The sequence below is a fragment of the Pleurodeles waltl genome, chromosome 1_1 (assembly GCF_031143425.1).
Source record: "Pleurodeles waltl isolate 20211129_DDA chromosome 1_1, aPleWal1.hap1.20221129, whole genome shotgun sequence".
NCBI classification, from domain to species: domain Eukaryota; kingdom Metazoa; phylum Chordata; class Amphibia; order Caudata; family Salamandridae; genus Pleurodeles; species Pleurodeles waltl.
In genome coordinates, this window is record NC_090436.1 from 515,089,893 (window position 1) to 515,102,039 (window position 12,147).

The following is a 12,147-nucleotide window of genomic DNA, read 5'->3' on the forward strand; positions in this document are numbered from 1 at the left end:
GGGTGCACTACTCAGTACTACTGACTAGGACAACAGGCCAAGAGATGTCAAACGCGCACATGGGAGATGCTGGACCTTCAATGGCTGTACTTGTCACCCTACAGAGGTGGGGGCCGGGGGCACAGGGCCATGCCTAAGGGAGAGGACTACACTACAGAAAGCGCCCTGGCCTAATGTCACCCACAGCCCTCCTCCCCCACCCAGACGCCTTCACTGCGCAGAAAGATAGGAGAATGTGCTGATACTCACCCCCTTGTGTCTGCTGTGATGTCTTAAAGCGCCCATCCAATTCAGGGTAGGCCACTGCCAGGATCCGGGACATCAGGGGGGTCATGGTGCGACTGGCACCCCTCCTAGGTTGGGAGGCCATCCCCAGCAGTGTTTCTGCGGTCTTCCTTGTTCAGTGGCGGATGTCCTCCCACCTCTTGCGGCAGTGGGTGCCCCGTCTGTTGTGGACCCCCAAGTTCCGGACTTCCTTGGCGATGGCACGCCAAATCTCGATCTTCTGATGGGCGCTGACCTATTTGACATGTACAGGGTGGAAAGGAGGAAATCATCAATGACCTGCATGTTAGATGTGATTGCCCCCCCCCACCAACTTTGCCATATGGCACATGCTCTCAACTGTCGGGCGTTGCACTCCTCATTCGCCCCCCACCCCACCAACTTACATCCACCCCAATCCACACAGATATAGCCCATTCCATGTGCACCCGGTGTACTCACTTGTTGGTCTGGAGGACCGTAGAGTAGCGCATACTGGGGGAGGACCCCATCCACGAGCTTCTCCAACTCTTCAGACGTGAAGGCAGGGGCCCTTTCCCCAGTCGCAGCAGCCATTGTATCTTCCAGACCGAGGTCACAGCAGCACTTGCAGTATAGGTCCTCTCCTGTGGATGATCAGGTCTCGAGTGATTAATCAGATAGAAAATGGCGGTCACGCCCGCGGCGGTGCGTCTTGCGGCGGTGCGTACCGCCGGCGCACATCGTCATTGGCTCCTGAAACCCATAGGCTTCAATGTTAACCAATGCGGCTTTACGCCGCGGTCTTCGACCGCCTACCGCCACGGTGTGCCCCACCAGCGCATTGACCTCACATCCCATTGTCCCACTTCACAGGTCAGGCAGCCGCCATTTCAAGGGCCTACATGGCTTAATTTTGACTGCGACACACAGGCCTAGGCCTTGCATTGCCACACATACACGCCTTTCAACCCATTGCCATTCTTTAACTGTGCAAGCTGTCTGTACGTACCTGTGGTTTGCCTGACTCTGTGCTCCATGTTGTCCTTCCTAGGCACCGTCCGCTGGGACTTGCGATGAGAAGGAGGAATCCTCGCGTGTACCGACCGCTGGTGGACCTGTCGACAATGGAAGAACGCCATATAATACTTCGATACAGACTTGACCGTGCCACTATCCATGAACTGTGTGCCCAGCTGGAGCCAGCCCTGATGTCCCCCATCCGCCAACCCACAGGGATTCCCCCTCTGGTGCAGGTTTTGTCAGTCCTCCATTTTTTGGCAACTGGGTCATTCCAGACCACAGTGGCCATGTCATCTGGAATGTCTCAGCCTATGTTTTCAAAGATTTTGAGCAGAGTGTTGTCTGCCCTGATGAAACTCATGCGGAGCTACATCATTTTCCCAGAGGAGGGTGACTTGCCTACAGTGAAGGGTGATTTCTATGCCCTTGGACATATCCCCAACATCATTGGTGCCATTGATGGGACCCATGTGGCTTTGGTACCCCCAAAAGACGATGAGCAGGTGTACAGAAACAGAAAAAGTTATCATTCGATGAATGTCCAGGTGGTCTGTTTGGCTGACCAGTACATCTCCCATGTAAATGCCAAGTTCCCAGGGTCAGTGCATGACGCGTATGTGATGCGAAATAGCAGCATCCCCTATGTGATGGAGCAGCTACAGAGACAACGTGTGTGGCTAATAGGTGACTCTGGTTACCCCAACCTGCCTTGGCTACTGACCCCAGTGAGGAATCCCCGGACCAGGGCAGAGGAACAGTACAATGAGGCCCATGGGCGAACTAGGAGGATCATCGAAAGGACCTTTGGCCTCCTGAAGGCCAGGTTTAGGTGCCTGCATATGACTGGGGGATCCCTGATGTACTCACCAAAGAAGGTGTGCCACATCATCGTGGCCTGCTGTATGCTTCACAATCTGGCATTGCAACGTCAGGTTCCTTTCCTGCAGGAGGATGGTGCAGATGGTGGTGTTGAAGCAGCTGTGGAGCCTCCTGAGAGTGAAGAGGAGGAAGACTCAGAGGACGACACAGACAACAGGGACAGAGGAATAGAACAGTATTTCCAGTAGCACACAGGTAATATTCACCCATGCCATTTTACATTTCCTGAAAGCCTCCTGCATCTCAACTTTGTCGATTTCCCCCCAGACCTATAAACATGATGTTTGATTTTCCCTTCCCTTTTCTGTGCTGTATGAGCCACTGCGTGACCTCGGCTTGGTTGGCCCATGGACTAATGCTAAGTTACCTCAGTATGTGTAATTCACAATGTTAATAATACGTAATTGATATGTAATGTGTCATACATTTGTAAATAAGACAGGCTGAGTCCTGATTGATTTCAGTGCAATGTGTGATTTATTATTAGTGCATAGATATTGGTACATGATAGTGAAACAGTGATGGGTGGGGGTGGAGTAATGTCCATGGCGGAGTCCAGTTCTCAGTCTCACAGGTGCATTGTCCATATGCCTGTGGCAGGATGGAGCAGGGGCAGTTCAAGGTTTTGACAGGGTGGCAATGTGGAACAGTGGGAGGACTTCAGGGGGTATGTGATGCTGGCGGGGGACTTGACATCCTACTCTGTCGGTTTTTTTGATCTCAGGCTCCTTTTGCGGGGCGGTTGTTGTTCAGCAGGAGGTGGGGTTCTGGTGGGCTGTCGTTGTGGTGGGGCCTCCTGTCCACTAGCGCCGGCGGAGGTGGTAGGCTGTTCCTGTTCCTGGCTAGTGACAGGGGCCCTGTGTGATGCCACATGGTCCCGAAACGTGTCCTCTATACGGTTCAGGGCCTGGACTATGCTCCCCATAGCGGTTGAGATGTTGCTGAGTTGGTCGCTGAACCCCATGTAGCGTTGCTCCTGCTGTGCCTGGATCTCCTGGAACCTGGCCAGTACCGTCGCCATCATCTCTTGTGAGTGGTGGTGGGCTGCCATGATGGTGGTGAGGGCCTCTTGGAGAGTGGGTTCCCTGGGCCTCTCCTCCCCCCCCTGTCGCACAGCAGCCCTCCGAGTTGCCCTGTTTCCCTGGGCCTCTGTCCCCTGGACAGTATGCCCACTCCCACTGCCCCCAGGTCCCTGTTGTTGTTGGGTTGGTGGGTTACCCTGGGGGCCCTGTAGTGGTAGACACACCGCTGCTTGACCTGTCCTAGAGACAGAGGCATGGGCCCGCTGGGTGGGAGCTGTGCTGTTGTTCCCAGAGGGGGTTGGGTCTGCAGTGGCCTGTGTCTGGGTGAGGGGAACCGACTGCCCAGAGGTCCCCGATGGTCCGGGCTGGTCGTCAGGTTCCAGGTCGACAGAGCTGCTGTCATCACTAGGAGCCTGTTCCGGGGGTGGGATGGACATTTCTGGTCCCTCCTGACCGGTGTGTTGTCGTTCGGGTCCTGCATGGGGTAAGAAGGTATGGTTATTGTTTCTATGTGTGCATTAGCTTGCGTTTTATGGGTGCCCTTGTCCCCCAGTGCTGGCATTCCCTTGGGGGAGGTGTTGTGAGGGTGTTTTTTGGGGGGGGGGTGATGGGTATGTGCAGTGGTCATGCTTAGGTGATGGGTGTCCATAGTTTGGGGGTGGCATGCAGGGGTTGGTGTTGGGTGGGTTGTGCTGGGGAGACATTCTCAGGGAGGATGTGTGCTGGGGGGTTGGGGGTGAGGGTGGGGGTTAGCATGCTGGGGGGGGGAGAAGTGGTTGGCCTTCTACTTACCAGAGTCCATTCCTCCGTGTACTCCAGCGAGGCCATCAGGATGCAGGATGTTGAGTACTTCTTGCTCCCATGTTGTGAATTCGGGTGGAGTGGGTGGGGGTCCCCCGCCAGTCTTCTGCACTGCGATGTTGTGTCGCGAGACCATCGAGCGCACCTTCCCCCGTAGGTCATTCCATCGTTTGCAGATGTCCTCTCGATTTCTGGGATGCTGTCCCACCGCGTTGACCCTGTCCACGATCCGCTGCCAGAGCTCCGCCTTCCTTGCTATGGTGGTGTGCTGGACCTGTGAGCCGAAGAGCTGGGGTTCCACTCTTATGATCTCCTCCACCATGACCCGGAGTTCTTGGTCCGAAAAGCGTGGGTGCCTTTGTGGTGCCATGGGGTGGTGTGTATGAGGTGTGGGGTGGTGTATGTGATGATGTGTGTGTTGGTGTGTGGTGCTTTGTGCTTCTATGTGGTGTGTGTGATGTTGCGGTGTGCCTCTGTGTGTCTGGCTCTCTATTCTCTGATGTGTCTCTCTCTCTCCTTCGTCTTTGGTTTTTGTTGGTAGGGGTTTGTGGGTGATGTGGGTGTGTGTTTTATATGGTATTGGATGTGTGGGAGTGGTGTGTGTATGTGTTTCAGGTGTGTGCCTTTCAAATTGTCCAATGTGGTAGGGGTTTGTAAAGGTGTGTGTATTTTGACCGCGGCGGTGTGTACCGCCAATGGAATACCGCGGTTGAATTACCGCCGCGTCGATTTGCGGGTCATAATGGGATGGGCGTATTTCTGTTGGCGTGGCGGTGGAGGTTTGGTCTTCTCCAGTTTACCGCTAGCCGCTGATGTGGCGGACTGCAGTGGAGGGCGGATTTTCGGAGGTTTTGCAGTTGTGGGTCAGAATGTCCGTGGCGGCTGGCCGCGGCGGTATTGTGGCGGCCTTCTGACCGGCGGTAAGCGGCTTTTACCGCCGAGGTCAGAATGACCCCCTATGTGTGCAAGTTTGTAATGGCAAAAGGGCAGAGGGTGTAAACGTATGTGGTCTGTTTCCATGATGACATATTATTATAAATGATTACTTGCATGGTGCACAAGAACTGTGTGATGAAGGCAGTCGGAAGTGGCTGAAACGCGTTATGGTGGAAATGCACATGGCAAAATAAAGGAGTTTGGAGCAGTAACACATCAATCTTGTCCTGGAGATGTGTCTGAAGGATTGTGGGCGACACACACACACACAGACACACACACACACACACACATATATATATATATATTGATATATATGTATATATATATATATATATACATATATATATATATATATATATATATATATATATATATATATGTATATATATATATATATATATATATATAATAAAATATATATATATATTTATAGTTAGGACCATGTTTTCATACAAAAAGCATTTTTTGACTTGACTATATCTTTGGCACCATTTAACTAATCTTCTCAAAATTTTCCCAAAAAAGTGAGCCAGTGATTCTTGTTGTGTACAGAAAGGTTCAGGGTGATCTGTCATGCGCGGGGCTGAGAAAAGGGGCGGTCAAAAAACGTGCGTTTCCCATTTTAATTGCCATGGGAGTTTTGAATACGACTACAGCCTGAACTACCGAACAGAATAAAAAACAAATTTGGCAGAAAGAGGTTTTGGCACACAGATTATGCTTTTGGACACTCATGCACCCACTCACAGACCCACTCCGAGACTCATGTACCCACTCAGAGACCTACTCAGACAATCATACTCCCACTCACATACTAACTCAGACACTCATGCACCCAGGCACAGACCCACTGAGACACTCATGTGCCCACTCACAGACCCACTCAGACACTCATGCACCCACCCACAGACCCACTGAGACACCCATTCAAAGACCCACTCAGACACTCACACACCCACTCACATACCCACTCAGACACTAATGCACCCACTCACAAACCCACTCAGACCGTCACGCACCCACTCACAGACCCACTCAGACACCCATTCCCAGACTTACTCAGATACTCACAGGCCCACTGACAGACCCATTGAGACATTATCACACCCACTCATAAAAATCAAAGGTTAAAGTGACATTGTAGTTAGAATGCGGCCAACCTTCAGCCATGTGTGGTGGTGATTGGATTAATGTATAGTAATGAAAATTGCTTTATGTTAAAAAGAATACCCTAATACAATGGGCTAGATGTACAAAATGTCTATTTTGCAGTTCCTAGCAAGCAACTCCATAGAAATTGCTATTTTGTAAATGCAAAATTTAATTTACAAAAATAGAGATGTCTGAATAGTGATTCCTACAGTGAAGGAATCACTATTAGGAAATCGCTATTTAGGTAATATCAAACTATTTGTTCTAATGGTCCTATAGGTCCATAGGTATGAATGGTTTTGCATTTCCTAATTTACAAATTCCTAATAGGAAAGAACAAATTAGGAAATGCTAAAGCAAGGGTGACGTTCAGCTTAAGGCCCCTGCTATTAAACTGTCTGTACCAACACCCTTACCGTTACGCCAACAAAACCACGCCCACTACATCATGACCCACGAATCACCACGGCGGACATTCAATGGCAGTAAGCCATTGGCGGTACACACCAACATGCTCAGGATGGCCACCCAAATACTAAACTACACAACATTGGTGAATACCAAATACACACACCTGACACTCATACACACACCACACACACCCGCCCACAGCACTATAAAACACAGACCCACATCACCCACAAACCTTTATGAACACGAATTACTGCCACCAGATTTACATCAAGACCACTGTGACAACTAGACACACACACCCACACATCCCTCACGCACCCCACTATGCACACCCAACCACAGTACCCTACACCCACACACTTACACACTCACACACACCACACAACACCCATGTCCCCACAAAGGCACCCCCATTTCACTGATGAGGGGTTGCGTGTCAAGGTGGAGGAAATAGACAGGGTAGAGCCACAGCCGTTTGGAGCACATGTTCAGCAAATATCCATTGCCAGGAAGATGGAGCTATGGCGGAGAATCGTGGACAGGGTGAACACCGTGGGACAGCATCCAAGAACAAGGGACGACATCAGAAAGAGGTGGAATGACCTAGGGGGGAAGGTGCATTCCATGGCAGCAAGGCACCATCTCACCATACAGAGGACTAGTGGTGGCCCCCCAATTCCTCCCCCACAGCTCACAGCATGAGAGGAATAAGTCTTGGCATTACTGCATCCTGAGAGACTCATTGGAGTTTCCAGAGAACTGGACACTGGTGAGTCAACATTTACTATTTATTAACCCCCATACCTGCATGCCATCTCACACCCTCACTCCCATCACTCCACTCCATCCCACACAATGCACCTACACATATGACTATCCCCAATGACAAGCCCTGCATGCTATACCAATGCATGAACAGCTCTCCTAGCCCTGCATGGACATCCATCACCAAAGCATGCATAGCATAGGGGAACTAACAATCCCACAGTACATCACCATACACAATCAAAGGAGGCAGGGCAACAGCAACAATAGAGGGAAGCTAGGGATGTACAATATGTCACAGGCATGAAGCATAATACATAACTTACATCCCTGCCCCAGCCAATCCCAGCGGAGAGGAGGTGCCACGACTATCCAATCTCCCTACAGAAGATGCCCCCAGTGATGACAGTAATGCTGGACTTCTGGATCTGGATCAACAACCTGGCCCATCAGGGACCACTGGACAGTCGGTCACCCCAACCCACTCCCCGTCCACCACAGAACCTCCCCCATCAGTATCCAGCACCCACACAGCATCTCCACACCTCGGTTCCCAGACACGTCAATCAGTAGTGTGCCCACCTGTACAGGGACACCAGTCCACAACTCACTTCCAAAACAATCAGGGACCTAGGGTCAGTGGCAGGGGGCTCACCGTTCTGGGAACAGGGGCACAGGGAAACAGGGACACTGGAAGGACTGCTGTGCGCCAGGGGGAGGACAGGAGCAGGGAACCAACTCTCCAGGAGGCACTCACCAAGATCCTGGGGTCCTACCAACAATCCCAGGACACAATGGGCAAGATCCTTAACAACACGCAGGAGAACAAGCGGCTGCAGGAAGAACACCATCAGGAGATCAGGGACGACTTGCAGGCCCTCTTCACCACCATGATTTCCATAGCAGAGGTACTGGAAGACATGGCCAACATCTTGAGGGAATCAGCAGCACAGCAGCGGGCCCCTCCCACTAGCCAGTCTATTGACCAGTCCTCGACTTCCGCTGCAGCTAGTAAACAGGAGGCCTCCCCACAGGACCCACAAGCCACCAGCACCCCTCCCCCTGCAGAAGGTGAACCAAACCCTAAACGTTCCCTGCGACCCAGACAGAAGCCAGAGACACTTGCCAAGACCAAGACCTCCACCAGGAAATGAGACTCTCCTGATTGTCCCCCTTGTGTCCCACCCTGTCACCTTGTTCACTTTGAACTGCCTTTGCTCCCCTTCCTATGGCCCCTTGGACACTGGACCTGTGCTACAAACAGACTGGAACAATACCCTGGACTTTCCTCTGCCATCACCCCATGCTATTACACTTTGCCCTCAATTTTATAGCACTACAATTAACACCCTTAAACACAACTTAACTTATAGTATTTTATGTGTTGAGAATGTGCATTTAGGGGAACAGGCACATCTTTTGCAAATGATCTGAACACTGTGACAGCATACAATTAATGGCCTGTAACTGTTTGTAGTAATCACATCAGGCCACTGTTGTCACATCACCAACATCTGTAAAATGACAAGCCATAGGTGACAGTAAGTTGAGATGCAAAGGAAGTGAATGCCATCATGCTACAGTCACACAGATGAAATCAATAGTCAGAGCAATGATCAGTTCCACTGTCTCACCTGTGTGTCATTGGTAAAATTGACGTATAACTGATGTCTTGATGTCCACATCCTCATCCTCTGCCTCCTCATTCTCACTGTCCTCCAGTTCAACTGCTGCCACAGGGGCATATCCAGTCTCCTCCTCCGGCAGACATGGCACATGTGGCACATGCTATCTGAGGGCAAGGTTGTGCAACATACAGCATACCACTACTCTCTGCCAGACCTTCACAGGTGATTAGCACAGAGATCCTCCTGTTTGATGGAGGCACCTGAACCTGGCCTTAAGGAGGCCGAAAGTCCTTTTGATTATTCTTCTGGTTCGCCCATGTGCCTCATTATAATGGTTCTCAGCCCCTGTCCTGGCATTCTTCAGAGGGGTCAGGAGCCATGACAGGTTTGGGTAGCCAGAGTCACCTGCAAGTATTGAGGGACAAACTTTAGCCTGACACAATGCTATGGGGATAACACCTGAAGGTACATGCTGACATACAGTGGGTGGGGACTCTGGCTCACCTATTAGCCACACCCTGTGTCTTTGTAGTTCCAGCAGGCAGGTCGCGCCTCACTCCGCCGCCCGCACCACCTCCTCACCGTCCATTCCTCTTCTTAAAATTAAATCCCCAGCTGCTGCGTCCCCTGCGGCCCCTCCCCCCTGCCCCCTCCTCCTCCGTTCCTCTTCTTAAAATTAAATCCCCAGCCGCTGCGTCCCCTGCGGCACCTCCCACCTCCCCCTCCTCCTCACCATCTATTCCTCTTCTTAAAATTAAATCCCCAGCCGCTGCGTCCCCTGCGGCCCCTCCCGCCTCCCCCCTCCTCCTCACCGTCCGTTCCTCTTCTTAAAATTAAATCCCCAGCCGCTGTGTCCCCTGCGTCCCCTCCCGCCTCCCCCTCCTCCTCACCGTCCGTTCCTCATCTTAAAATTAAATCCCCAGGTGCTCCATCCCCTGCGGCCCCTCCCGCCTTCCCCCTCCCCCTCACTGTCCGTTCCTCTTCTTAAAATTAAATCTCCAGCCGCTGCGTCCCCTGCAGCCCCTCCCACCTCTCCCCTCCTCCTCACCGTCCGTTCCTCTTCTTTACTTTTTCCCGCCGCTGCCATCCCCTATGGCCCCACCCCCCAGCCTTCCCATTCACCCAGCCTTCCCTCCTCCCAGCTGCCACTCCCTCCCTCCCCCCCATTTATGGCAGCTGTGGCGCGATAGTAAGGAGCAACCCTTGACCCTGCTTCCAGCAGGCAGGTTGCTCCTCGCTCCTCCGCTCCGCCGCCCCGTGCCACCTTCTCACAGTCCGTTCCTCTTCTTAAAATTAAATCCTCAGCCGCTGTGTCCCCTGCGGCCCCTCCCGCCTCCCCCTCCTCCTCACCGTCCGTTCCCCATCTTAAAATTAAATCCCCAGCTGCTGCGTCCCCTGCGTCCCCTCCCTCCTCCCCCTCCTCCTCACCGTCCATTCCTCTTCTTAAAATTAAATCCCCAGCCGCTGCGGCCCCTCCCGCCTACCCCCTCCTCCTCACCGTCCGTTCCTCTTCTTAAAATTAAATCCCCAGCCTCTACGGCCCCTCCCGCCTCCCCCCTCCTCCTCACCGTCCGTTCCTCTTCTTTACTTTTCCCGCCGCTGCCGTCCCCTGCGGCCCCACCCCCAGCTTTCCCATTCGCCCAGCCCTCCCTCCTCCCAGCTGCCACTCCCTCCCTCCCCCCCATTTATGGCAGCTGTGGTGCGGACGTGCCGCTGGCGCGCCGAAGGCGTGCCAAAGGCAAGCCCTTCGGCACCCGTCCGCGCCAAGACCACGCCCAGCGCCAGTCCCCCTGACCCTCTCAGACAAGCCTACTCCCCCCTCACCCTCCACTCACTCAACTCAGGCCCTCGCCCCACATGCACCCTTTCCATCCCCACACACACTCATGGTCCCTTCACCTGCCTCACCTGTCATTTCTCCTGCTCCTCATCCCTCACACCACACACCAACCATAGCGACCCCCGACAACAAACAGAGCACCCCCAACGCAATACACTCCTACTCTGCCCCCACCAACCAGCCCCGCAGCACACCACCCCACAACCAGAACACACCCCGCAACAACACACTCATGCACCACACCAACACCACCCACCACAACCACCTCAACTGCCTGCTCCTCAACACCTGCTCCCTTCACAAACATGCCATAGTACTCTGGGACCTCATCACATCACACTCACCTGACATCGTCTTCCTCACGGAAACCTGGACCAACCCCTCCTCGGAACCCGACATAGCCATCGCCACCCCCAAGGGATACAAACTCCAACACGAAGAACGCCTCAACAGGCCAGGTGGTGGCATCGCCATCCCACCCATGCAACCTCTGCATCATCCTGGACCCCTCCCTCTCCATGACACAGCAAATCAATGCTCTAACCTCCTCCTGCTTCCACACACTCCGCACTCTAAAAAAATCATTCAAATGGATTCCCCCAGAGACCAGGAAGACAGTCACCCATGCACTCATCAGCAGCAGACTAGACTACGGTAATGCCCTCTATGCGGACACCACACTCAAACTCAAACGAAAACTCCAGAGAATCCAGAACACAGCCGCACGCCTCGTCCTTGGCCTCCCCGCCACAAACAAATCTCCCCACACCTCTAATCCCTTCACTAGCTCCCCAGAACACAAGAGAATCGCATTCAAGATCCTCATCCACGCACACAAATCCCTCCACAACACCGGCCCAACCTACCTAAATGACAGAGTGAACTTCCACACTCCCACCCGCAACCTCTGATCAGCCGACGCACCACCACAGGAGGCAGGTCCTTCTCCTACCTCGCCCCCAAAACCTGGAACTCCCTCCCCACTAACCTCCGCAAAACTAAAGACCTCCTGCTCTTCAGAAAAAACCTCAAGACATGGTTGTTCGAACAGTGACCCTCCTTGCCCTCCCTTCCCCCCCCCAAATGCCTTGAGACCCTCACGGGTGAGTAGCGCGCTCTATACATTTTTTGATTGATTGATTGATTGATTGTAGTTGGGCCATCACATTTGGGATGCTGCTATTCCTCAGGACAAAAGCATCATTCACCGACCCAGGATATTTGGCAGTGACATGGAAGATGTACTGGTCTGCCAGGCACACCATTTGCACATTCATTGAGTGGAAACTCTTCCAATTCCTGAACACCTGTTCATTCTGGCAGGGTGGGGGACAAACACAATATGTGCTCCATCAATTGCCCCAATAAAATTGGGGTTATGACCCACTGCATAGAATCCTGCCTTCACAGTGGCCAAATCTTCCACCTGGGGGAAAGCAAT